This window comes from Lathyrus oleraceus, chromosome 7, assembly GCF_024323335.1.
Source record: "Lathyrus oleraceus cultivar Zhongwan6 chromosome 7, CAAS_Psat_ZW6_1.0, whole genome shotgun sequence".
NCBI lineage: Eukaryota > Viridiplantae > Streptophyta > Magnoliopsida > Fabales > Fabaceae > Lathyrus > Lathyrus oleraceus.
The window spans coordinates 327333676-327361199 of NC_066585.1; the positions used below are offsets into that span (position 1 = coordinate 327333676).

General features: G+C 40.2%; 1 pseudogene; it reads left to right on the forward strand.

Moving 5' to 3' along the window:
* Nucleotides 1-22698: 22698 nt before the first annotated feature.
* LOC127109148 (uncharacterized) lies at nt 22699-22798 on the forward strand (annotated as a pseudogene).
* Nucleotides 22799-27524: the final 4726 nt, after the last annotated feature.

A 27524-nucleotide genomic window follows, 5' to 3' on the forward strand; every position in this document is an offset into this window, starting at 1 on the left:
GGGAACAAGAGAAAATCTCAAAGATCCGCAGGGGATCTCAGCATCAACTGAGAAACAAAGAGCTCTGTAACTCCAAACAACTCCGGGGAACAACCCACTGGGGGAATAACATCCAAGTAGAATCTAACTGCATAAGCAACTCTACTGGGGAAAACTGCTGCTGGAGAAAACTGAGTCTTCAACAACACTCTGCTTGCAACTATGCTGGGGAACAACCCCATCACAAGATCTGGAGAAAGAAGATACTACCAAACCAGGAATATGAACCAAATGTCTTACCTGTTGGAGATCATGCCACCCTTGGGAGAGCACTGAGATATTCTTGAGTATCCTTTCAATCTTATGAATATTCACTTTGTTTAAAAACAGCCATTTTTTGAAAAAATTTGATTTGTTTAAAAACAATGATATTTTATCAATTAAAACATGCAAAATATTTGTTGAATTGAAACAAATAAGAGTGCAAATAATTGGATAAAAAGCTCAAATTGATTTGATGGAATGGTAGCCTGCAAATGGCAAGACTCCATAGATCTGTACAAATTTGAAATCAGTGATATATATTGGAAGAGGGCTACATTGAACATAATGATCCTTTCTCTACCAATTTGAATCTCAATGTATTCGAAGCTTCAGTTTGACGACGAATCGAGAATCTTCTGACGAAATGACAGCTGGTGAAACATAAAGTCTTGTCAGGATGCAGTTACTTGCCAAATCCCTAATTTTTGCCTAGATTGCCCCAGAGTGAGGTACTCAATCTAGCGGGATGCAAATATTCTCTTTTTTTCAAGTCTCTAATTTTTGCCTGGATTACCCTTGCGGATTCTCCACCGAGACGCTCATTTTTGCTTAAGCCGCCCTTTCGGGTTTTCAACTTAGCGAGCCATTCTGTTTTTCATTTGCATATACTTTTTATTTTTTAGGCAAAGTATCTCTTGACTGCATCTGAATTCACAGGACGAGTGAAATCCTCCCCATCCATTGTTGTAAGCATCAAAGCTCCGCCGGAAAAGGCTCTCTTAACAACATACGGACCTTCATAGTTTGGAGTCCACTTGCCCCTGGAATCGGGCGCGAAAGACAAGACTTTCTTGAGCACGAGGCCACCCTCTCGGAACACACGAGGCTTGACCTTCTTATCGAATGCTTTCTTCATTCTCTGCTGATATAACTGACCATGACACATGGCAGTTAACCGCTTCTCTTCAATCAAATTCAGCTGGTCGTAACGACTCTGCATCCATTCAGCATCAGTCAACTAGGGACTTGAGGGTATACTTTTTCTTTTTTTCTTTTGAAAAAATTTTGAAAATTTTTTCCTGATTTTTTGATTTTTCATCTTTTTCACCCTCTTTTTTTTTTGATTGCATTTGTAATGCCCCAGTTTGACTGCTTTGCTGATTCTCATGATACAGCTGAATGAGCTTCTTTCGTGCTCAAGAAGACGGGTAATCTCATCAGGAATCCCCTTCAACATCATCTTCCTCTGCCTCAAATACAAGGAATTCAAGATTGGGAGATGGCGTTGGATCATTATGTTCAATGGGTTTTAGGATCAACCTGCATAATGATTTTAGTTAATGAAAAACTTTAGAATTTAAACAAGCAAACCATTATGCAGATGAAAAAAGATTGCTTTTATTCTTGTTTTTATGGGTTTTTTTGTGATCACTGATTTCATGCAAAAGCAAAAAGTGAAAACAAAGGAAAAACAAATGTTTAACAATGCATTAATTGAATGAAAACATCATTGTATATATGCTTTGCCAACAATGTCATCACTTCTCCTTTTGGCATGGGAGAAGGGTTTCAAACAAAGTGAACAATTACTTTGATCTATGGATGACCGTAGGAACATCTACAGCGACCCAATTGTGGCAGACACCACCAGGAATAACGAAGTTGTTCACGTCCTCTGCATCCTCTTCCAAGATAGCAGCAACTTCCTCCTCAGGTTGATCGTCATGGATGAATCCTCCACTTGTGAACAAACCTTGCTCCTTACATGCCCCAGAACAGTAGCCAATGCCAGCCCGGGATCTATTGTCTTCAAGCTCAATCACCTTCCCTAATCCAGCAACTGCACCACATTCAATGGCCAGCTTCGCATCTTTGTAGGAAGTGAATGAAGGAGACTTCTTCTCGATTGGTTCATCAATAGATAAAGCTTGGAATGGCGTTCCAACTTCATCCTCAGCGTCAATGTACGAGAAAGAAGACAGATGGCTAACCAGGAGAGCCTTTTCTCCCCCTACTACAACCAGTTTCTTATTTTTCACAAATTTCAGCTTTTGGTGTAGGGTGGATGTCACGGCGCCAGCCTCGTGAATCCATGGTCTGCCTAAGAGACAGCTATAAGATGGGTGGATATCCATTACCTGGAAGGTAACCTGGAAATCACTTGGTCCAATTTTGATCGGGAGATCAGCTTCCCCAATCACTGTCTTACGCGACCCATCGAATGCTTTCACAACAACCCCACTCTGCCTCATAGGAGGACCTTGATATGACAATCTGGAGAGTGTGGTCTTTGGCAAGACATTTAAAGAAGATCCAGTGTCCACCAGCACATTGGACATTGCATCAGATTTGCAATTCATGGAGATATGTAAAGCCATGTTGTGGTCTCTTCCCTCCTCCGGGAGATCAGCGTCACAAAAGCTCAAAGTGTTGCAAGCGGTAATGTTTGCAACAATACTATCAAATTGCTCAATGGTGACGTCGTGATCAACATACGCCATATCCAGGACTTTCTGCAGAGCCTCCCTATGGGGTTCTGAATTCAGCAGCAGAGATAGAATGGAAATCTTGGATGGCGTTTGTAGAAGCTGGTCTACAATGTTGTACTCACTCTTTCTGATGAGCCTCAGCATCTCATCAGATTCTTCATCTACAATGCCACTCGGGCCAACTGAAGAAACGGGAGTTTGTTGTACAGAGGAGGATGGTTTGGCAACATCACGTGCCTGATTCTGAATATTCACAGCGGTCCCAACCGGACGCTCAACCGTATCAGAAGCAACAGCCTTAGGAGGCGCAGAAAACACACGACCACTTCGGGTCAAGCCACTTACATCAGCGACGTTGGTCACAAAAGTTGAAGGCAAAGGCACTTCTACCCCATCTTGCACAGCGACAGGATTGTATCTGAATGGTACAGCCTTATCAGATGAATAGGGCACAGGGCCTGCAGGTTTAATGACCAAGGAAGGGGAAGCCTTCGACTTGCTGCTATTGTAACGAATAACAATAGGCTCAGGCAACTTGAATACTGGAGATATAACATTAATCTCAGGCTCGTCTTCATCAACATTGCGATTCTGCAGAATCTCAATGGTACCCTCATTCAACAGCTCTTGGAGTTCTCTGCGTACCTGATCGCAACCCAAGCGGTTAACCGAGCAGACGCGGCACTTGTCGTGGTTATGCTCCAAGTAGCTGTACTGACACAGCAAACGATGTAATTCAACCAACGACTGCCTGATGTGGCTTACATATCTGACCTTGTAATTCCCAAGGCATTCCTGAACCATATTAACTGATTTCCCATGCGCAGGCAATGGGTTCTTGGTGACATTCGGGCCTGAATCTTCAAAACTCAAGATTCCACATCTCATAAGGTCTTGAACCTTAGTCTTGAGTGGGTAGCAATTCTCGATGTTATGGCCCGGAGTACCGGAATGGTAAACACAATGCTGATCTGGTTTATACCACCATTGTGGATTTGCAGGAATGGCAGGAGGATCCCTGGGAGAAACCAATTTCCTTTCCAATAAGGAAGGATAAAGCTCTGCATATGACATAGGAATTGGATCGAAGCTGATCTTCTTCCTATCATAACCCAAGTTAGCTTGATTGGTTGTACTGCCACGAGGCTGGTAAGCCTGTTGCTGTGGACGATGTTGCTGTTGGTACTGAGGCTGTTGGTATTGTTGCTGATGCTGATATTGCTGATGTTGCTGAGCATTGTCTTTGAAGACAGGTGCTATATGAGCCACCTGGTGCTGATAACCGGCACGACGTGCAGGCTTCCTCTGAACAGAGGGTCTTCTATGCTTGGGATGGGATTGCACAACATGTGCTTCCCCATCTTTCCTCTTAAACGCCCCATATCGTTTAGAGGAAGAGCTCTCATCCTTCGCCAATCGTCCTTCACGGACACCTTCCTCGAGACGCATCCCCATGTTCACCATCTCGGTGAAATCAGAGGGAGCGCTTGCTACCATCCGCTCATAATAGAATGAGCCAAGAGTCTTCAAAAAGATCTTGGTCATTTCTTTCTCCTCCAGCGGTGGAGTAATCTGAGCTGCCAGCTCTCGCCACCTCTGGGCGTACTCCTTGAAAGTTTCCTTGTCCTTCTGCGACATGGACCTGAGTTGATCTCGGTCAGGCGCCATATCGACGTTATACTTATATTGCTTGACGAAAGCTTCGCCAAGGTCGTTGAAGGATCTGATATTGGCACTGTCCAAGCTCATGTACCATCTGAGTGCGGCACCAGACAGACTGTCCTGAAAATAATGAATCAGAAGCTGATCATTATCAGTCTGGGTAGACATCTTCCTGGCGTACATGACCAGGTGAGCGAGTAGACAGGTGTTCCCTTTATACTATTCAAAGTCAGGTACTTTGAATTTAATCGGTATCTTCACACCGGGAACAAGGCACAACTCGGCAGCAGACTTGCCGAACAAATCTTTACCTCGAAGAGTCTTCAATTCCTTTCTCAGCTCAAGGAATTGGTCGTTCATGGCGTCCATCTTTTCATAAACGTCCGGGCCCTCAGACGGCTCGGAGTGATAGATGGTGTCGTCTACCCTTGGCATGGTATGCACGACAGGAGGAGCGGGAACAGGGACCGGGCTAGATGCCGGCATATGAGCAAAAGTGGGAGCGGGCCGATCAGGCATAAAACCTGGAGGCATTCGCCAAGGGAACCCGGCTGGCATAGCATTGGGCACATGAGCACTGACTGGCACAGTCGAAGTGGAGACCTCTGAAAGGACCGTTCTCTGGACAGGCGTTGCAGGCGGTTGAGCAGGTTGATTTTGAGCAGCGAGGAGTTGCTCCATCAAAGCGCCAAGTCTGGCGACCTCTTCCTTCAGTTCTCTGTTCTCTTGTTCTAGATGCTCCATGACTCTTGCAGAATTGACTCGAGTATAATACCGGTGAGTCAGCTTGTCTTCAAAATAAATGAAGAACACAGAGTTAGGACAAGAAGACCAGAAACAAAGGGTACCTGCTTATGCAAAAATGATGCATGAAATGCTTGTGCAGATGCTTTGTTTATTTTCAAGGAACCCTTAGGGTATTATTTGCAATATTTTGAATAGTTAAAGCATTTTAATTTCTCATGGAAAATATTTCATTCAATATATCAAGACAAAGGAGTACAACATTTTTAATCATTACAAAGAGAAAAGGGAAATAAACATCCTGTGGATCCCTAGAAGCTCGGGATGCTGGAAGACGAGAAGTATACAGCTTCTTGATCTCTCTCTCATAGGCCGCTTCCATGTCTGCTTTCTCCTTTGCAAGTCGATCATACTTCCTCTTCCAGAATTTGGAAGACTGAGGAAGCAGAGAGGTCCAAGTGTCGTTCGGATCGTCGATCACTCGATGCTCGAGGAACTCAATCATAACGTCCTTCTCCTTAAGCTGCTGAAGCAATTCTTCTCTTTCACGGATCCAAGCACGTGAAAGGTCTTCTTCTCTCAACTCCTCTACACGTTGGGTGGGGAGGGTTGAAGGCCCAGCCACATCCAACGGTGTAGGTCTCGGATGATCATATGGCATCAAGTATACGGCAGCTCTCTGTCTGACCCAAGAGGTGTATGGCTCCAAAGCAATGCAGTTCTTTGGACCCAACTCGTTCCTACTCTTCTTGTGAATACTGCGCCAAGCACGGACAAATCTGGCTTTCAGGCCTTGGGGATCTTTACCCTCCTGGAAGAACACACCTTCTAACAGAATGTTATGAGGTTTATCCTTCAGAGGGAACCCAAGCTGACGTCGTGCGAGAATAGGATTGTAGCTGATCCCACCACATGTGCCAAGAAGAGGCACATTAGGGAATTCACCACAATAGTCAATGATCTGGACGGTATCATACACGCGATCATACCAAGTGATATCATCATTGGTGAGAGACATAAGTCTCTGAGACCACCGTAGACATCCCTTGTTCTCCTTGAAAGCAACTGTCTGCGGCAAGTGCGAAATAAACCACTTGTATAGCAAAGGTAGACAGCAGACAATAACTCCTCCACCCTTTGCGTTCCTCAAATGCAAAGAGACATAGGCATCGCCCAACAAAGTCGGAACGAGATTAAGAACTGAGAAGATCCTAATGGCGTTCATGTCCACGAACTTGTCGAAGTTGGGAAACAACACCAATCCATAGATGAGCAACACAAACAAAGCTTCAAAGGCATCCTCACTCATGGCCTTCCCATAAAAGGTAGCTTGAGCAATGAGGAACTCGAAAGGAAAACCCTGAATTCCGCCTTTGGTAGTCAGATTAGCCCTAATCAGATCTTCATCTATGTGCAACAAGCTGGCAATCTCTCGAGCAGTCGGAATACTCTCTAGGCCACTGAACGGCACTTGATCCAGAATCGGGATCCCAATGAGATGAGAATACTCCTCCAAAGTTGGCAACAGCTGGAAGTCCGGGAATGAGAAGCAATGATACAGGGGGTCATAAAACTGAGCCAGAGTACTCATCAGCCCTTCGTCAACCTGAGTAGTCAGCAGAGGCAGAAGCTTCCCATAGCGAGCTTTGAAACCCAAGGGATCTAATACATAAGATGTCAGATTCCTTAACTCTTTTACATCGGGCTGTCTAAAGCTGTACTTCTTTGTATGCCTTTTTGGTCTTTCCATGTCTGAAAATTTTGCAAATAAACCCTTTCAAGTTCCTTGAAAATTTTCTTTTTCTTTTTCTGATGACATGAAGTGCAGATGAATGCATGAATGCATGAATGCAACAATCACACTCAAGGATCAAACAAGTCACACCAAACAAAGGTCATGGGAAAGCTCATTGTATCCCTAATATCAATCATCCATTCTGGTGGATTTAGGTTTTCACCTTATCGACACCCAAGTTCCATTGATACTAACGGTACATGAACCGGCTCGAACATCCTTAATATCAACCATCCGTTTTGGGGGATTTAGGTTTTATACCTGATCAACACCCAGGTTCCATTGATATTAAGGTTGTCTGAACGACTCAACCACGAATCACGGGTTTGCTGAGAGTCACGAGCATGGAGTCTTGGTTAAAAACCACCCAAAGGGAGTGTACTATGGTTTAAACCTGCCAGACATGTTCTACCAGAGGTTCCCATAATCATCGTTCCATCTTTCGAATATTATCGGAGGAACGAATACTCGTATTCCAAAAATATTCTCAAGAGAAACTCTTATGAGTGTAGTATCGCGTAACAATCGCATCAGAACTTACATCTGAATGACCTCCGCACTACGTTCCTAAAAAAAATAGGCCAAGATGGGTTTGGTAAACTACGGTCCTTGGCTTCTGCGGCACATGATTGAAAGAATAATGCCTAACCACAAATAACTTGTGTGACATTATTAATCCAACATGACCTCCACCAAGTGAATGGACTCGCAAGTCAACTGGCTAAGGAATACTCCACACCAGTCAACAAGACTATGCCATTCTCCTATCCTAGAGTGCACTCGAGTTCGGGTATAGAACTCATTTCACAGAGATCACCAAAGCAAACAGCAATTGTATATCAAGCAATTCAAACATTACAATCAATACAGTTATCCCAAATTGTACAAAAATATGTCATATAACAAATAACAATATATCACAACAAGGGTGAAAAGTAGGCAATACCACCAAGGATCGATTAGTCCCCAGCAAAGTCGCCACTTTTCTGTAGCGGTGTATTCGTCGCTATATGATTTATTGATTAAACCATAAGCAAAGCATACAATGAATTTGAGTCGCCACCGCACTTTTATTTATCCAAAGGACTGGCTAAAAAGCGAACAAAAGCCTAAGAAGTTTTACACATAGAAAACTAATGAAAAGATCAGAGAGTCTGGGTAAGGGGTAAATTACGCAATGGGAAGGTGTTAGGCACCCACTACGTCCTAGGTACTCCTAGGGAGCCCTTTTCACACTTGTTGTATAAAATTGTTATTTGTTATGAAATATTTATTGTGCAAACATGATTGGGATGATGAGAAAAGAATGTACAAGTTAATTATTTTTGTGTTCGAACGGATGAACCCGTTGCCTACGTACCTTCCATCAAAGGTAAGGATCAAAACGAGGTAGTTCGGCTAAAAGATTTCCAAAAAGTTAGTGGATTCAATTTTAAACACAAGCCCTAAGGTCTTACGTTATCCACGGGAGAAAACTCAACCTTATACAAACAACAAGTCCACCATGTGAGAAAAGCTTCAACTTGCTAGTGAGGGGTTAACCCTATAATAAGCAAGGAAGACTTACAATTCAATCAACTAAGGACAAATAGGTGAGATTGACATCAACCAACTAGGATAAATCAAACCTATGGCTAATGCATGAAAACTTAACAAGAATGGACAAAGCCACAAAACAATTGAACGGGTGAAGTTAATTGATTATGATTGTTCACAAAAGGAGGGTCAAAGTATGATTAAGATTGATTCAAAAGAAGTATTATGAAAATGGAGTTTGAAAAAGTCAAGGACTTAGGGTCCAGGTTTCTAATTTGAAAGCATGAAGATGTTTGCACAATATTTATCTCAAGTTTTGAAAGTAATGTGTGAAAAGGTTTAGGACAAAGAGGGATGAATGGATGAAGACGGAGTGTAAAACTTCCTAGAAGGTTCACCTCTTGAAATCATATAGAAGATGACTCAAGTGTGTCCTTTGGAATAGGCAATGAGTAATAACAAACAAGCAAACAAAAGAAGAAAGTCAACAAAAGCGGATACCGGATGCCAATTACTGGACTTATACCAATCTCCTAAAACAGAACTGGATATCAGAGGCCACTCTATGGACTTATACCAATCTCCTCAACAAAGAAATAAAAAGTGGATACCGGATGCCAATCTATCTGGACTTATACCAATCTCCAACAAAGCAAAGCAACATTTGGATGTCAGATGCCAATCTATCTGGGCTTACTCTAACCTCCAACATATGATCATAGGAAAACAAATGCCAAATTACACGGACTTACAATTGCATCCTCACATACAACAAACAAATGCATCAAGCAAAGAGAAGATGAGTGGCCAATGAAATGGTCTTATACTCACTTCCATATCATAGGAACAATGGCCAATGAATGGTCTTACAATCGTCCTCAATGGGCAAACAACAAAGATATGTCACAAAGACAAATGAAATGATCATGCACTAATGAGCAATTAATGATGATAAATGCGCAAAGCATGCAAGCAGACATGTACAAATGAACTAAGTAATCAATCAACCAAAGTCATTCAGCACACTCTATAACCAAACAATTAGGCTCATACAAAGGGTGGGCATTAAAGCCAACTGGAATAGGGTTAATGGTGCTCTTAACCTTGACATTGAGAGCCAAGGTGAAGCAGATGAAAGGATATGAGGGGTGTGCCTCATGCTCTTATCCCTGGTCAGGGAGAGCTATTGAATATCAGAAGGTGTGGGAGTTCAGAAAGTAGGAACTCTCTCCACAAGTTAGACTCTATAGATCTTGGGTTTTTACTCACTATGCATCAACACATGTAGTGTGAGCAAGGTGAGTGACACACAGAATAGTAGGAGATAGGTTACATATCTCTTGGATTCTACCAATTGCCTTATTTAAAGGACTTTTCCTGCTTGGGACAAAAGTAAACAAGCACAAACATCGCCTCTTAAGGAGGACTTCAGACAGTTGCCTGGCCAAGTAACAGGCCAGGTCTTCCAGACTACATGAAGAAAAAGGATTCTACCTCAATGCAAATTCTATCAAGCAAAGTGTAGCACCTCAAATTTGCACCTATCATTGTACATACATTCTCATATTAGGTCATAACATAATATGGTCCATTGGATAGCATTGCATTGTCCTTTTGCCCAAGTGCAAGATCATCAAGAGAATTAGGTCAAACTGGTCAGGAGATCAGTCAGTCAAGCAAGCAAGTGCAATTTTCATTGAAACAAGGCCCTAGGGTTGGTCCAACATGTTCACATGACCTAGGGGTCCTTTGGAAGTGTTTTGGTCAAGGATTGGATGTTCAGAAGTCATCAGTCAATGCACAGTCAGTCAGAAACCCTAAAAAGTCAAACTTGGTCAACTGTGACTGATTTTATGGTTTTGTTGGTTGGATTTGGTTTGAGAGAGCTTATTCATGTCCAAATAGGCCTCATATATCATGTCAAACACCATCATGGAAGAATTTGAAGCCAGATCAGAAATTTCCAAAAAAGGAAACTTGACCTGTAACTGAAATTTACCAAAAATGGAAAGTCTTGATCCTCAAACTTACATCATGATACAAGCTTCAAATGAATTTTTGCCCAACATGAAAGTTGAAGATCTTGTTCTCCCATTTCCAAAAAGTCCAAGAACACTCAATTCCCATGTATGGTTGGCAAGTTATGATCAAATCATTTTCAGAAATTCTTGAACTTCAAAAGGCCATATCTCTCAAACCATTTGGCCAAATTTGGTGAGGTTTTTTCCAACAAGTCACATTTGACCTCCTCTTTCCAAAAATGTAACCCTCATGCACCAAAACCTCATGGATCAAAATGGCATTTTTGAACCTACTTGAATTAATTTTAAGTGAGGTGAAAAAGTGAAGTTTTAAATTAACCATTTCTAACCAATTTTGCCATTCAAATATGTTCAGATACATTGTTTATGACTTGTTGCAAGCCCATTTTCGTGCAGTACATACACCCATGCCAACTTGCTTGAAAATTGGAAAAAAGTACACTTTTCACCAACTCTACTCCACATTTTCATGAACCATGATTAGCATTCCACTTAGCAACATCAGACAGCATATATATTCAACATATTCTCTCTGAAACCCTAGTAGCAGCCACACATTCAAGACAGAAAAATCTCATATTCTCTAAAATCCTCATTTTGCATTTTGGCATTTTTCTTGAGAAAACCTCAAAGGGCTCGAGCCACACTTGTTTGTGCCATCATTCACAATCATGTTGGAAGCCATTGCAAGCAAGGAAATGCAGCTGTAAAGTCATCTTCCACTGCTGTTTTAAAGAAGCATCAGCCATGGCAGATCTGAATGGAGGCTATTCCAAGCACTCTTGAGCCAAAGTTCTTCAACTATTCTTCATTTAGAAGCTTAAGGCGCACCTGTTTTGAGTCAAAGCCACCAAACAACATTTGTATCTCGACTGCTCTTCCATTTTGGTAAAATTTCGACCTCCTTGTTTCTTAAAATAGATACATGCTTTAGAAAGGTCTATCCATGCTGAGCTTCATGATGCTTTTGTTTTCGAAAATGGTTGGTTATTTCTGAAGTTATGTTGTTTTGAAGTTTGGTGATGAAACTTGTTTGTGTTCGATTCTTGAGCTTTGTGATGTTTTAGTGAAAACCAATGATGGATTCATGTTGCTTGTTGTTTGCTGATCATTTTTGTATATGCAATTGCATTTTCTGAAAAAAAATTGGTTGAGTCGAATTTGGAAGGGATGAAGATCATGTTACTGTGTAGAGACCCTAATTTTCAAATGCATTTCCCAGAATTTCTGGTTTTTCACGTGCATGGCATGGTCTGGTAGTCAACAACCAATAGGAACATTTCATTTCCGTGGCCAAAACGACCGCGTCTCATTAAGTGGCCATGTTAATTACAAAACTGCCATTCCCGTGCCCCCATGTCCCATTAAATTCATGTTGTTTTATTTATTTATTTCATTTGATTGCCCCATCTTACAAAAATCATAACATCTTCATTTCAAATCCAAATTTCATGGGAATTTTTGCATTGTGTTCATCTGAATCTCTACTTTTTTATCATGATTTTTATTGATTTTTTGGATGGTCGAATTTTAAATGGTGCTAGGGTTTGTGACATGTGTTCCTTTTTTGGACACTTTGCCAAAACATTTGTGAAATGGTGTTGCTTTATCCAATGGCTCCCAAATTTTTTGTGCTTACATTAGACACACTCATGTTGATTTTGGTGTAGAGTTTGTGAATTTATCATTGCTGGTTTGTGAGTTATGATTTTTTGAATTAGGGTGTGACAATTTGTGTCACACCATTGATGTCCAACTTCATGATTTTCATTACCATGCTTCTTGAACTCAAATTGGTTTGAATTTTTGCATGAATGTACTCTTGGATGTCTAGTTTACATGTGAATTTTCTTGGATTTATTTGTGGTATTTCCTAATTGTTTGGGATTTTCTCCCCTGTTTGGTCTTATGTTGACTTTTTGTGACACATGTTCCCATTTCATTTGTGAAATTCTCATACTTTATTAGATGGACATGAAATTTTACATGAGATAACTAGACATCCTAAGCTTTGCCATGGTTTTAGTCCCATTCATTTATCATATGCCATCTCTGATTTATGAATTTTTCAAGTTGATGCATGATTGGTTGACTTCTTTGAGCATGTTCAAAATTGCTTTGACTTTCTGATCGCTCGACTGTGTGAGTCGAGAATGGGATACAAACTGCAAGTGCACAGTTCTATCGCGTAGTCTTAAAAGATATCGATCCCACAGGGACTTATGAATCGATATACCGTTATCTAAGGTTACTACGTAAATCTAAGGTGAAAATGTTTGATTTTTTGGGGAAAAACTAAGAGCTAAACTAAGATCTAGATTAAATATTAATAAAACGGATATCGGTATGTAGTTCGTCAGAACTAGGGAATCAAGTCTTTGTCGGTTTCTTGGTTTTAAAATAAATCGTTTCGGTTAACTTTATTGGTTAAAGGTTTTATCTCAAACTCTCGCTCTGTTGAATAAACCATGATTTTATATTAATGTAGCTGTCACTTATAATTAAGTCAAAAATCATATTTTGAAAACAATAAAGTTGCAGAAACTCTTTTAAGAAAATACTGACCGTTTTAAACACCCTTATCTCAAACTCTCGCTCTGTTGACTTAGGTTATATAATCAAATCCAAATGCTTAACTCTCGTCCTCACATTCAATCTTTAAAAATACTTTTTGGAAAAGGTCAGAATTTAATTAACTCTAAAACTTGCTCTCGCCCTGATCTAGAATTAATGCCTAACTTACACTGTCCAGTTAAAACCTCAAACTCTCGCTCTATTGATTTTAACTTCTTTATGTCCTTTACTTTTGTAAAAAATCTTGTTATTAAACCTGTAAGTTGAGACCGTAAAAAGATTGATTTTAATTTTAAGTTTAGATAGACCGACTCAGTCTTGATCCCTTATTCTGCTTGCTTTACATACCGATACCTAGGCGAATTAGCCAGACATGCTAAATAAACAAGAATACATATCATGCATAAACAGACTCATTCCAGGCAGATAATATAGATAAATAATAAAACAAAATATTAAATAATGATTAAAGAACCTGAATGCGTAATACAATAGTCTTGAACACTCCACCACAAGCCGGTAGGATTTGTTCTTCGATTCTTCAATTAAACAATAAATTAAACCAAGGAAATAAAACTAGAATCTAACGTAAGGTTAGATCCGATAAAGAGTTGCACAATAGTTTCCGGTGTAGAAGCTATTATGCGAAAAATATCTAAATGCCAAAAAGGGAAAGGTAAATTGCAAGGGAAAAAGAATGTAGAACTTGCAGAAGAAATAAATAAAATAAACAATGTTAAGTGCTGGAAAAGAAAAATAAGCAAAAGCGTGAAAAGAAAAATGGGCAGAGCTTCGGCAATCTGAGCGTGAAAAAAACCGGAGCCCCCTGGAACTTCCCAATTAGCTGCTATTTATACAGCTGCTGGTGTAACTGCTTTCCAAGGGTTTCCGTATGCGCGGTCTTTTCGTTCCGAGGGTTAAGCGTGCGTGGAAATAGCTTTCAACGTGGTCAGTTGAGTTCCTAGTGCCAAAAATATAGGGGAATGGTGTGACGTCCGTCACACCATGTGTGACGCTCGTCACAAGAGTGTGCTTAGTGTGACGCTCGTCACAACCTTTGTGACGCCCGTCACAGGCATAACGTGCGCTTTCTTTGGGCTGGGCTTTGTCTTTGTTATTTGTTTCCTTTTTATTCCTTTTTACACCTCCTTTACTTCCCTTTTTCACTTTTGCTTCAAAATGGATGCCTGACATAAATAGAAAGGAAAATACCGCATAATATCTGATAAAATGAGATAAATTAAAGTAAATGATAATATAATCTAATTGAATTAAGTCCTAAAATGTGATATAATTTCAAGTTATCAAACTCCCCCATACTTAGATCTTTGCTTGTCCTCAAGCAAAATACAGTATAGAAATCGTTTAAAATTTTAGCCAGATGAAATTTCAAAACACACATCAATTCGTAATAGGTTGCAAGTGGATTTTGTTTAGAAGCAACTTGAGTTAAATCTTGATATCAACAACTACCGTCACAACCTGCCTTGTGCAAATCAGTTCAAGTACCCTATTATAGCTATCCTAGTTCCTTTACTCTTATTTCACCCGTTTTCATTCTAGCGAAATCACATTAAGCCCTTTATCTTTTCGCGCACATAGTGGAGTAACCGGTTAGTGATTATGATCCGCTTTTAGCTAGAAGTTCTGGTACATAAGTCGGATAACTTCGTTATTCAGTCCATTGCAAATTGTGGGGGATCGAACCGTAGTCCGCCCTACCGAGTTCAGTACCAGATACCTACTGAACCAACTCATAATGGATTTTTCATATTGTGTTTTTGCATGATCTGCAACCTTTAGATTAAATGATCTGGTAAGGATCACCTAATTTAATCAGTGCATTTCCTGATATATTCATATATTTTATGTTACTTTGGGGATCATTCACTTATATTCATCGGCTCTCCACGTAGTTTGCTATTAAGATGGTGCTGACTTCTCGTATAAACTACTCGGGGTTACTATAAAACTAAAAGTTCAAGGGATTGGTATAATAGGTACTTATCCCGATCTAACATGTTGAGGTTCTCAGAGCGTTGTTATGATAATGATTTTTTGTCTTGATTTCACTCAAGTTTTATGAGGTAAGCAACCTTTATACTTATTGGGTGTGTTAAAAAAAATTTTTTTTTTTTTTGTTATGGCTCAAGAAAATTGAGGGAATAGATAATAGAAATTTTCACACTCTTAACTTAAAATTATAATAATTTTTTTTTTTTTTTTTTTTTATAAATAATAATTAAAGGGAAATAACAATGAAAGGGAAAATAACATACTTGAAAAATGGAAATAGGAAGAACAAGTTTTCCCCCCATACTTAAATTAAACATTGTCCCCAATGTTTTAAGGACAATATGGAAAGGAAAAAGAAACTACAACTAAGGTTGTCTTCCGCCTCTGGTTCTTGGACCTGGTGATCTCTGACGTAAGTCTAAGTTGTCGAACCTGCTGAACAACTCAGTAAACCGCTGGTCGGTTATGGCATTCCTAGCATCCTGTTGCTGTTGCATTTGATGCATCATCTGCAGCATTTCGACATTCTGTGCCTGCATGCCATCGATAGCATCCATAATGTCGTCGTTGGTTGCAGGCCTTCTTCGTCGACGACGTTGGGAGGATGGGCCAGTTGTATTGCCGGAAGGGTTGAGCGAGACTGACTGTTGTGTAGGCGGATGATCACCTTGTTCCATTTCTTCAAACTCATCTGTTTGCGGGTTTGTTTGTGAAGGCTCGGTGGTTTCAGGAGCGTTTATAAAAGGTTGCCGAAAAAGTGGTTGGAAAGTTATTAAGTGTGGTTAAATGAAAAATGAATGGGGAAGGTAAAAAGTTAAAGGTGTAACGTTCGTCTCCAACGGCTCCTTAACGTTCACTAGTCTGAGGAGTGTTACGCTCGTCACAGGGGTGTGACGCTCGTAACAGGCACTAAGCGTGCCGTCCGTTATGGATAGTGTGACGCTCGTCACACATTCCTTTTTGGAAAGGCTTAGTGGCGCTTCACAGAATTACTTGTAGCCTATTTTAATGTTTTGTTTTGCTTATGATCAGTTTAGTATGCAGTTTAATTTATTGTGCACGCTTAATCTGCTTGTATAGTAATAATTCATAGGAAGCAACAGTAGAGCATAATAGCTTTTGCATAATAAAATTAAATAAACAACTTCAATAAAAATTGATCATAATGTAATACAGGAAAGGAAAACAATGAAATGAAATAGAAATAAACATGAATTCAAATAACATTAATGAAAAATCTAATTTAAAACTAAATAACTTAGGAAAGTAACTAAACTATATCCCTCTGTACGATCTCTGGCCGGTGGAGCAAAAGAGTTAACATGATGTAGCAACTCGTGAAACTGATTCGTCATACTGCTCATGTATCCTAGAACTTCGTCTCTCATGTTAGTAAATTCTCCTCTGAGGGCGTCTTGTTCTGACATCAAAGCTTCAATGGCGGTGTTATAATCAGTTCCGGGCATATGATGTCGGAGGTCAGGTATGGCTGATTCTTCGGTCGGAACAGGCTGAGGAGGAGGGTCAATATCATGATAGCCGGATGGTGTCTGAGGGTCAGATTCAGCATGAGAGATCTGGTCAACATAATTCTCATAGTCATCACAAATCTCATAATCCTGGATGGATTCAGTGGATCCAGCAGGAGTTGGGGTTTCATTCAGGTTATAGAGCCAGTTCCTTTGGTTATGAACACTAGTCCTAGGATCGGGCATGGTGAATAGGCAGAGAACCTGGTTATCAATAATAAGCTCAAACTCATCAGACCCTATGTTTGCTATAAACATAGTGTTGAAGAGGAAAGGTATACTCATAGTAGTAATGCCACAAAAAGGGCTAAGGTCAAGCATAGGCTGACGTAATCCAATAGCATTACCTATCATAGTTATCAAACCGCCTATTCTAATGGGTGCTCGCTCATCCTGGATAAGGTGGTCCAAATTAGCTAACATAAAAGTAGCACCGTTTACTGGACGGTTCTGGGAAGCACAGAATATGATGAAAAGTTCATCACGTGAAACTGAAGTACTATTTGGCTTCTTCCCAAATAAAGTGTGGGTTAGGATCTTATGGAAATAGCGAAAAGCCGGGTTATGTATGTTTCCAGAGAGAAACTCATGTTCTTCGGGCTCATCATTTCCAGTCAGCTTACCCCAAAAGTGTTCAAGCTCTCTATATTCAAAAAGTTCTTCCTGGCTTACAGTGAATGTATCAAAGGAGGTAGGAAAACCCAAAAGGTTGGTAAAGTCTCTAATATTAAATTGGTACTCCATATTGAACATTCTGAACTGGATAAAACCTCTGCTAATTCCTTTTCCATGGCTGGGTAGATAGATTAGTGAGCTAAGGAATTCTAGTGTGAGTCTCCGGTAGGTGGTGAAATGTCTCAGAATAGGGGATGTCTCCCATCCTATCTGATTCAGCAAATACAGGACACTCTGTCTCAGTCCAAGGGCAGTCATAGCCCAATCATCAGCATATAAACTAGGTAGCATCTCTCTAGCGGCTAGTTCTTCAAACTTTTGTTTCTGAGCCATTCCTCTGAACTTGATACCCATACGATCAAAATGTCCCATCTGGTTAGTGTTAGCTAGAGAAAAGAAAACATGAGTTTAAGTCAGGATTTGGCCAAATGCCGAAAGAAGAAAAGATTATTATTTATTATTATTTTTTTTATTTTTTTTTTGAATAAATCAAGAATGAATACTAAACAGAAATTAAAAGAATAATTAAGAAAGAAATAGGGGAATGATAATAATAGAATAATAAAATAACAAATTAGTTTGTGGGTTGTCTCCCACTAAGCGCTTTGTTTAAATGTCGCAAGCTCGACAAAGAAACTGTTAAATATAATCTATAGATCCTGGGGGCGTTTCGTCTAAGTGTAGGATTTGCGAATCCTCGTTGGTTTCCGCATAGTGATAGTGTTTCAGACGTTGCCCGTTTACGGTGAACGGTTCTGTAGATTGTCCTTTTATTTCCACCGCTCCACTGGGAAAGATTTTAGTGATATGAAAAGGCCCTGACCATCTGGATCGTAGTTTTCCGGAAATAACTTTAGTCTAGAGTTAAATAAAAGTACTGCGTCGCCTTGCTTGAAGATTTTCCTTGATATACGCTTGTCATGCCATTGTTTTGTTCTTTCTTTATAGATTCTGGCATTTTCATAGGCGTCTCTTCTGAGTTCCTCTAATTCGTTTATGTCAAGGATTCTCTTTTCACCGGCGGCTTTATAATTCAAATTTAGGTTTCTAATAGCCCAATAGGCTTTATGTTCTAATTCTACCGGGAGGTGACAGGATTTTCCATAAATGAGCTTAAATGGGGTCGTCCCAATGGGGTTTTATAAGCAGTTCGGTAAGCCCACAAAGCTTCTGGTAATTTCAATGACCAATCTTTCCTTGAAGTGGCTACCGTTTTTTCTAGTATTTGCTTGATTTCTCTGTTAGATACTTCCACTTGTCCACTGGTTTGAGGGTGGTAAGGTGTTGCTATCCTATGTCTCACTCCGTATTTAAATAGTAGTTTTTCGAGTACCTTGGATATAAAGTGTGATCCACCATCACTGACTACTATTCTTGGGATGCCAAATCTCGGAAATATTATATTTTTAAAGAGTCTAGTTACTACTCGGGTGTCATTTGTTGGAGAAGCTACAGCTTCGATCCATTTTGATACGTAGTCAACTGCCACGAGTATGTATTTGTTACCGAAAGAGGATGGGAAAGGTCCCATGAAGTCTATCCCCCACACGTCAAAAATCTCTACTTCCAAAATACCTTTTTGTGGCATCTCGTCACGTCTAGATATGTTTCCCGTGCGTTGACATCTGTCACACTCCTTAATAGCCGCATGTACGTCCTTCCATATAGTTGGCCAATAAAAGCCAGCTTGTAGGATTTTAGAGCAGGTCTTGGATGTACTTGTGTGTCCACCATAAGGAGCGGAGTGACAGTGTTGGATTATATTTTCTACCTCTTCTTCGGGTATACATCGACGGAAAATACCATCGGGGCCTCTTTTGAAAAGTAAGGGATCATCCCAGTAATAGTGTTTTATGTCGTGGAAGAATCGTTTCTTCTGCTGGTAAGATAAAGTAGGTGGAACTATTCCGGCAGCTAAATAATTGACTAGATCAGCGTACCATGGTGTGACAGATATAGCTAAGGTGGTTTCTACTTGCATGTCGGAGTTGTTCTCTTCCAAAGTAGCTATAAGTTTATCATACGAGAAATCATCATTAATTGATGTTCTTTCCGGTTCAAGGTTCTCAAGTCTAGAGAGGTGGTCTGCTACTACGTTTTCAGTTCCTTTCTTGTCCTTGATTTCTAAGTCGAATTCTTGTAGTAACAAGATCCATCTTAGGAGTCTAGGTTTAGCATCCTTTTTTGTTAAAAGGTACCTGATAGCAGCGTGATCGGTGTAGACTATTATTTTGGCTCCTACCAAGTAAGAACGAAATTTATCTAGTGCGAATACCACTGCTAGGAGTTCTTTCTCGGTAGTGGCGTAATTCATTTGCGCTTCATCCAGGGTTCTGCTTGCGTAATATATAACGTGAAGCTTTTTATCCTTCCTTTGTCCTAAAACAGCTCCTACAGCATAATCACTGGCATCGCACATTATTTCGAATGGTTCATTCCAGTCTGGTGTCTGCATAATGGGTGCTGAGATCAATGCTTGTTTAAGAGTTTGAAATGCTTTTAAACAGTTATCGTCGAATATGAATTCAGCATCTTTCATCAATAGTCCGGTTAGAGGTTTAGTTATCTTAGAGAAGTCTTTGATGAATCGTCGGTAAAAACCGGCGTGTCCTAAAAAGCTTCGTACTTCTCTCACGGTCCTTGGGGGTTGAAGATTTTCGATTACCTCTATTTTGGCTTTGTCTACTTCAATTCCTCTGTTCGAGATGATGTGTCCTAAAACAATTCCTTCTTGTACCATAAAGTGGCACTTTTCCCAATTAAGTACTAAGTTTACTTTTACACATCGCTCAAGAACTCTTTCCAGGTTTTCAAGGCATTCTTCGAAACTTTGTCCGTATACAGAAAAGTCATCCATAAATACTTCCATGGTGTTTTCGAGAAAGTCGGCGAATATTGCCATCATGTATCTTTGAAAAGTTGCAGGGGCATTACACAGACCAAACGACATTCGTCTATAAGCGAAGGTACCAAAAGGGCATGTGAACGTTGTCTTTTCTTGGTCATCAGGGTGAATTGGTATTTGAAAGAAGCCTGAATAACCGTCTAGATAACAGAAATGTGAATGTTTTGCTAATCGTTCTAACATTTGGTCAATGAATGGTAAAGGAAAATGATCTTTTCGGGTTGCTTTGTTTAGTTTCCTATAATCAATGCACATTCTCCATCCCGATTCGATTCGTTTAGTTATAGTTTCCCCTTTTTCGTTTTCAATAACGGTTATGCCTCCTTTCTTTGGTACAACGTGTACAGGACTAACCCATTTGCTATCAGATATAGGATATATAATACCTGCTTCCAATAACTTGGTTATTTCTTTCTTTACTACCTCACTCAGGATCGGGTTTAGTCTTCTCTGGTGTTCCCTAGAGGTTTTACAGTCTTCTTCTAACATGATGCGGTGCATACAAATAGAAGGGCTTATTCCTTTAAGATCGGTGATGTGGTATCCTAGTGCGGTTGGATATTTCCTTAAGATATGTAAGAGTTTTTCTGTTTCGAGTCTTCCTAGATCTGCATTAACTATCACAGGTCGTTCAAGTTCTAAGTCTAGGAATTCATATCTCAGATTTTTGGGAAGTGTTTTCAAATCAGGGGTTGGTTTGTTAAGACATTGCGTAGGGTCTGGTGTTATTGCTAAGCATTGTTTAGATTTGTCCTCTAAAAGATAGTCTGATGATTTGTCTTCTCCTGACTCTGCTTCTTTTATGCATTCATCGATGATATCCATGAAGTAACATGTATCTTCTATTGCAGGTGCTTTCAAGAATTGGGAAAGAATGAATTCAATTTTCTCTTCACCTACTTCGAAGGTGAGTCGTCCTCGTTTTACGTCCATGATTGCACCGGCAGTTGCTAAGAATGGTCTTCCTAGTATAATGGGTGTAATATCATCTTCTCTAATGTCCATAATTGTAAAGTCGGTGGGAATGTAAAACTGACCTATGCGTACGGGAACGTTTTCAAGGATTCCTACAGGATATTTGATGGAACGATCTGCTAGTTGCACGGACATTTTGGTTGGTCTTAATTCTCCCATTTCCAGTTTCTTACATATGGATAAAGGCATAACGCTAATTCCGGCTCCTAAATCGCATAAGGCTTTGTCGATGACAAATTTTCCTATGTGACAGGGTATAGAGAAACTACCCGGATCCTTGAGTTTAGGTGGCATGTTTTGGATTATAGCGCTACATTCGGCAGGGAGTGTAACGGTTTCGCTATCCTCAAGTTTCCTCTTATTAGAAAGAATTTCTTTTAAGAATTTAGCATATGAGGGCATCTGCGTAATAGCTTCGGTGAACGGAATTGTAACGTTTAATTGTTTAAGGAGATCAACAAATTTTCTAAATTGGCTCGCATCTTTGGTTTTAACAAGCCTTTGAGGGTAAGGTATAGGTGGTTTGTAAGGTGGTGGAGGTACATAAGGTTCCTTCTTTTCTAGGGTTTCCTTATTTCTCTCTTCCTTTTCCTTAGGTTCACTTTCCTCAGTTGATTTCTTAGGGTTTTGGTTTTCTATCCTTGGATCAGACGGTCCTTCCACTTCCGTTCCACTTCTTAATATAATTGCATGAGCTTGGCTTCTCGGATTAGGTTGGGGCTGTCCAGGGAATGTACCAGTTGGGGCAGCAGTAGGTGCTTGTTGTTGAGCTACTTGAGATATTTGTGTTTCCAGCATTTTGTTATGGGTAGCCAAGGCATCTACTTTGCTTGCTAGTTGTTTAAGTTGTTCGCCAGTATGTATGTTCTGGTTTAAGAAATCTTTATTGGTTTGTTGTTGGGAAGCTATAAAGTTTTCCATCATGATTTCCAAGTTGGATTTTCTAGGGGTATTATTGTTAGGTATGGATGGATTCGGTTTCTGATATCCCGGAGGTATAGATGGGGCTTGATTTGGAGACTGTCCAGGTGCGTATAAAGCATTATTACTCTTATATGAAAAGTTTGGATGGTTCTTCCAATTTGGGTTATAGGTATTCGAATAGGGGCTTCCTTGAGCATAGTTTACTTGCTCTGCTTGGATTCCAGTCAAGAGTTGACATTCCGCAGGAGTGTGGCCTTGGATTCCACAGACCTCGCAATTCTGAGTTATAGCAACCACGGCGGCTGGAGGTGATACGTTTAAACTTTCAATTTTCTGGACCAAAGCATCCACTTTTGCATTAACGTGATCAAGGTTACTTATCTCGTACATGCCAGTTTTCGGTTGAGGTTTTTCCACCGTTGTTCGTTCGGTTCCCCACTGATAGTGGTTTTGGGCCATGCTCTCGATAAGCTGGTAAGCATCAGCATAAGGTTTGTTCATTAGTGCACCACCTGCAGCGGCGTCTATTGTTAACCTTGTATTGTATAAGAGGCCATTATAAAATGTGTGAATTACTAACCAGTCTTCCAAACCATGGTGTGGGCAAAGTCTCATCATGTCTTTGTATCTTTCCCATGCTTCGAAAAGAGACTCGTTGTCTTTCTGTTTAAATCCGTTTATCTGGGCTCTTAACATAGCTGTTTTGCTTGGCGGAAAATATCGGGCAAGAAAAACTTTCTTCAACTCGTTCCATGTGGTGACTGAGTTGGAAGGGAGAGATTGAAGCCATCTTCTAGCGCTGTCTCTTAATGAGAAAGGAAAAAGACGAAGTCGAATTGCCTCTGATGTGACACCATTAGCTTTAACAGTATCAGCGTATTGGACAAATACGGATAAATGAAGGTTTGGATCTTCGGTAAGATTTCCAAAGAATTGGTTTTGTTGCACAGCCTGCAACAGCGAAGGTTTTAGTTCGAAGTTGTTTGCTTCGATTGCGGGTGGAGCAATACTTGAATGCGGTTCATCTTGCGATGGAGCGGCGTAATCTCTAAGAGCACGAGCTGGTTCTGCCATCTCGGTTAAAGAAGGAAGATCTTTAAGATCAGGAAAGTCTATAGGAGGGAGATTGTTTGCAGCACGATATTCCCGAATTCGTCGTAAGACTCGGAGATATAGTTCGATATCGTTGATTCGTAAATAGAGCGGTTCGCCTTGTGAGCGAGTGCGTGGCATACAAATCAACGAAAGAAAGAATAGAAGAAAAAGAAACCTTAGTCTCTACAGCGTAACGGAAGAGTTACGATATCGATTAAATAAAAGTCCCCGGCAACGGCGCCAAAAACTTGATCGCTCGACTGTGTGAGTCGAGAATGGGATACAAACTGCAAGTGCACAGTTCTATCGCGTAGTTTTAAAAGATATCGATCCCACAGGGACTTATGAATCGATATACCGTTATCTAAGGTTACTACGTAAATCTAAGGTGAAAATGTTTGATTTTTTGGGGAAAAACTAAGAGCTAAACTAAGATCTAGATTAAATATTAATAAAACGGATATCGGTATGTAGTTCGTCAGAACTAGGGAATCAAGTCTTTGTCGGTTTCTTGGTTTTAAAATAAATCGTTTCGGTTAACTTTATTGGTTAAAGGTTTTATCTCAAACTCTCGCTCTGTTGAATAAACCATGATTTTATATTAATGTAGCTGTCACTTATAATTAAGTCAAAAATCATATTTTGAAAACAATAAAGTTGCAGAAACTCTTTTTAAGAAAATACTGACCGTTTTAAACACCCTTATCTCAAACTCTCGCTCTGTTGACTTAGGTTATATAATCAAATCCAAATGCTTAACTCTCGTCCTCACATTCAATCTTTAAAAATACTTTTTGGAAAAGGTCAGAATTTAATTAACTCTAAAACTTGCTCTCGCCCTGATCTAGAATTAATGCCTAACTTACACTGTCCAGTTAAAACCTCAAACTCTCGCTCTATTGATTTTAACTTCTTTATGTCCTTTACTTTTGTAAAAAATCTTGTTATTAAACCTGTAAGTTGAGACCGTAAAAAGATTGATTTTAATTTTAAGTTTAGATAGACCGACTCAGTCTTGATCCCTTATTCTGCTTGCTTTACATACCGATACCTAGGCGAATTAGCCAGACATGCTAAATAAACAAGAATACATATCATGCATAAACAGACTCATTCCAGGCAGATAATATAGATAAATAATAAAACAAAATATTAAATAATGATTAAAGAACCTGAATGCGTAATACAATAGTCTTGAACACTCCACCACAAGCCGGTAGGATTTGTTCTTCGATTCTTCAATTAAACAATAAATTAAACCAAGGAAATAAAACTAGAATCTAACGTAAGGTTAGATCCGATAAAGAGTTGCACAATAGTTTCCGGTGTAGAAGCTATTATGCGAAAAATATCTAAATGCCAAAAAGGGAAAGGTAAATTGCAAGGGAAAAAGAATGTAGAACTTGCAGAAGAAATAAATAAAATAAACAATGTTAAGTGTTGGAAAAGAAAAATAAGCAAAAGCGTGAAAAGAAAAATGGGCAGAGCTTCGGCAATCTGAGCGTGAAAAAACCGGAGCCCCCTGGAACTTCCCAATTAGCTGCTATTTATACAGCTGCTGGTGTAACTGCTTTCCAAGGGTTTCCGTATGCGCGGTCTTTTCGTTCCGAGGGTTAAGCGTGCGTGGAAATAACTTTCAACGTGGTCAGTTGAGTTCCTAGTGCCAAAAATATAGGGGAATGGTGTGACGTCCGTCACACCATGTGTGACGCTCGTCACAAGAGTGTGCTTAGTGTGACGCTCGTCACAACCTTTGTGACGCCCGTCACAGGCATAACGTGAGCTTTCTTTGGGCTGGGCTTTGTCTTTGTTATTTGTTTCCTTTTTATTCCTTTTTACACCTCATTTTCTTCCCTTTTTCCCTTTTGCTTCAAAATGGATGCCTGACATAAATAGAAAGGAAAATACCGCATAATATCTGATAAAATGAGATAAATTAAAGTAAATGATAATATAATCTAATTGAATTAAGTCCTAAAATGTGATATAATTTCAAGTTATCACTTTCTGATTTTCATTGACTGCCTTCCACTTGTCCAAATGAGGTGAAATTTGACATGCTTACCATGCTATGTGTTAGGATTGATCATGATTTATTTGGTGATTTTTGGAAATGTTTAAGATTGCTTTTGAGTTAAGTCTTGCTGTTGACTTCTATGAGCTTCTGTTTGCTATACCTTGACCTAAATTGCTCATGAAATGATGATGATGCACGATATGAACATGAAACCAATTGGGTTTGCTTCCTAAATGTTTGAACTTGATTTTGATTGGACATTGCTTGCTGTTTTGGCTTTCTCATTCATTTTTGACCCTAGGCTTGTCCTAGTGGTCCTGTGGCTTATGTTTGAGTTCATGTTTTCAGGTTAAGCTACAAATGCTTCAAAGAGATCACTACAATTTGATTGAGTTCATTTGATTATCATGAGCTAACCTCTTTGTTTTGTAGGTTGCTTGGCTCATATGCCTTGAGCTTTGTACTGTGCACATTTGTCTGTTTGTTTTAACTGTTGATTCCTATTTCCTTTGCTTTAACTTGTGAATTGTGTACTGATTTGTTTGACTATTTCAGGTACCATTAGTTGCTTAAGTTCTTTGAACTTGCTTTGCTTTGCTATTTAGCAACTTGCTTGAGGTATAATCCCTTTTTCTTCATGTAGTCTGGAAGACCTGGCCTGTTACTTGGCCAGGCAACTGTCTGAAGTCCTCCTTAAGAGGCAATGTTTGTGAATGTTTACATTTGTCCTTGTATAGAGTCAAAGACCTCCTAAGTGAAGAGGCAATTGGCAGGACCCAAGGGATATGCAACCTATCCCCTGCTATTCTGTGTGTCATCTGCTTTGCTCACACCACTGTGTTGATGCATTGCAGATACAAACCCAAGATCTTGTACAATTGTACAGTTGAGTCAGTTTTAAATGTGTAGAAGGGTTCCCACTTTCTGAACTCACACATCCTTGTCTTAAGCTCTCCCAGGCCAGGGATAAGAGCTGTGAAGTCTCATCTTCACTCACCTATCATCTGCTTCACCTTAGCCCCTCAATGGCAAGGTTAAGAGCACATTCACCCAGTTCCAGAGGTTTGTTTGTTGAGGTTGATATGACCCCTCGACTACAACCTAACCCTTGTTTGAGCCACTTGCTTGTGTATAGTGTGTGCTACCTGTGCTTGTATATTTGTTTGACTTGCTTCCTGTGCAAGTTAGGTTTAGTTTAGACTTGCTTCCTGTGCAAGTTAGGTTTTGTTTGGCTTGCTCCCTGTGCAAGTTAAGTGTGTGTGTGGCTTGCTTCCTGTGCAAGTCATGATTAGGATAGGCTGGCTCCCTGTGCCAGTTAGCTAGAAACCCTAACTTAGGGATGATTTGCATGATAACATCTAGGATCGAGTCGTAGTCTCCCTAGTGTTGTGTCTCCCTCTGTTATCTGGTTAGGCTAGTCCTTTATCCCTCTGTAGGGGAACTACGTCGCCCTGATCCTCATACCAGATGAGGTACGTAGGCAGGAGATGAGCAGATCTCTCCGGGCGCCTGTGTCTTTGTTTTGTGTTGTCGTGTGCTTGGAAGCTGATGTAAGTCCATCGAGTGGCATTCGGGTTCTAGTGTGAGTTTTTTGGTTCGGATGCTGATGTAAGTCCAGTGATTGGCATTCAGGCTCCACGTTTGCCTTTGCCTGTGTATGTTTGTGTGCGTGTTAGCCGAGCTACGGATGCTCTGATTCTCCTTCGTCCAAAGGAGATACGTATGCATAGGATGCGATATCCTAGCGAGCATGTGTCGTTTCCCCAGTCCGAACTACTTCGACTCTGATGTCTATGCCTGATAGACTAAGTAGGCCCAGGATGCGATATCCTGCCGAGTCAGTTTCAGTCTTGTTTTCTTGTGTCTCTTTCAGCCAGTGTGTGTGTGTGTTTGAGCAGTGTTTTAGCAACCATTTTCCTTTCTATTGTGCGTGGATCCCGTCGAGTACGACGGATGCGTAGGGGTGCTAATACCTTCCCTTCGCATAACCGACTCCCGATCCCATTCTCTTTGGTCGCGAGACCATGTCTTCTCCCAGGTTTACTCTGAGCGTTTCCTTTCCCTCTTTTGGGATAAATAACGCACGGTGGCGGCTCTGTTGTTCTTGTTTCCCGCCGGTTTTTCGCGTGATGCGACAGCTGGCGACTCTGCTGGGGATAATAGAGAAGTTGACCTGTGCTGGTCCATCTTCCCTAAGCGAGTCTCTCCTAGCGCTCTCTAGGTTAGGGTTTTGGTTGTTGTTTGCTGTTATTTATTGCATTCATTTATTTATTGTTTGCATTTATGTTTGCATTGATGTTTGC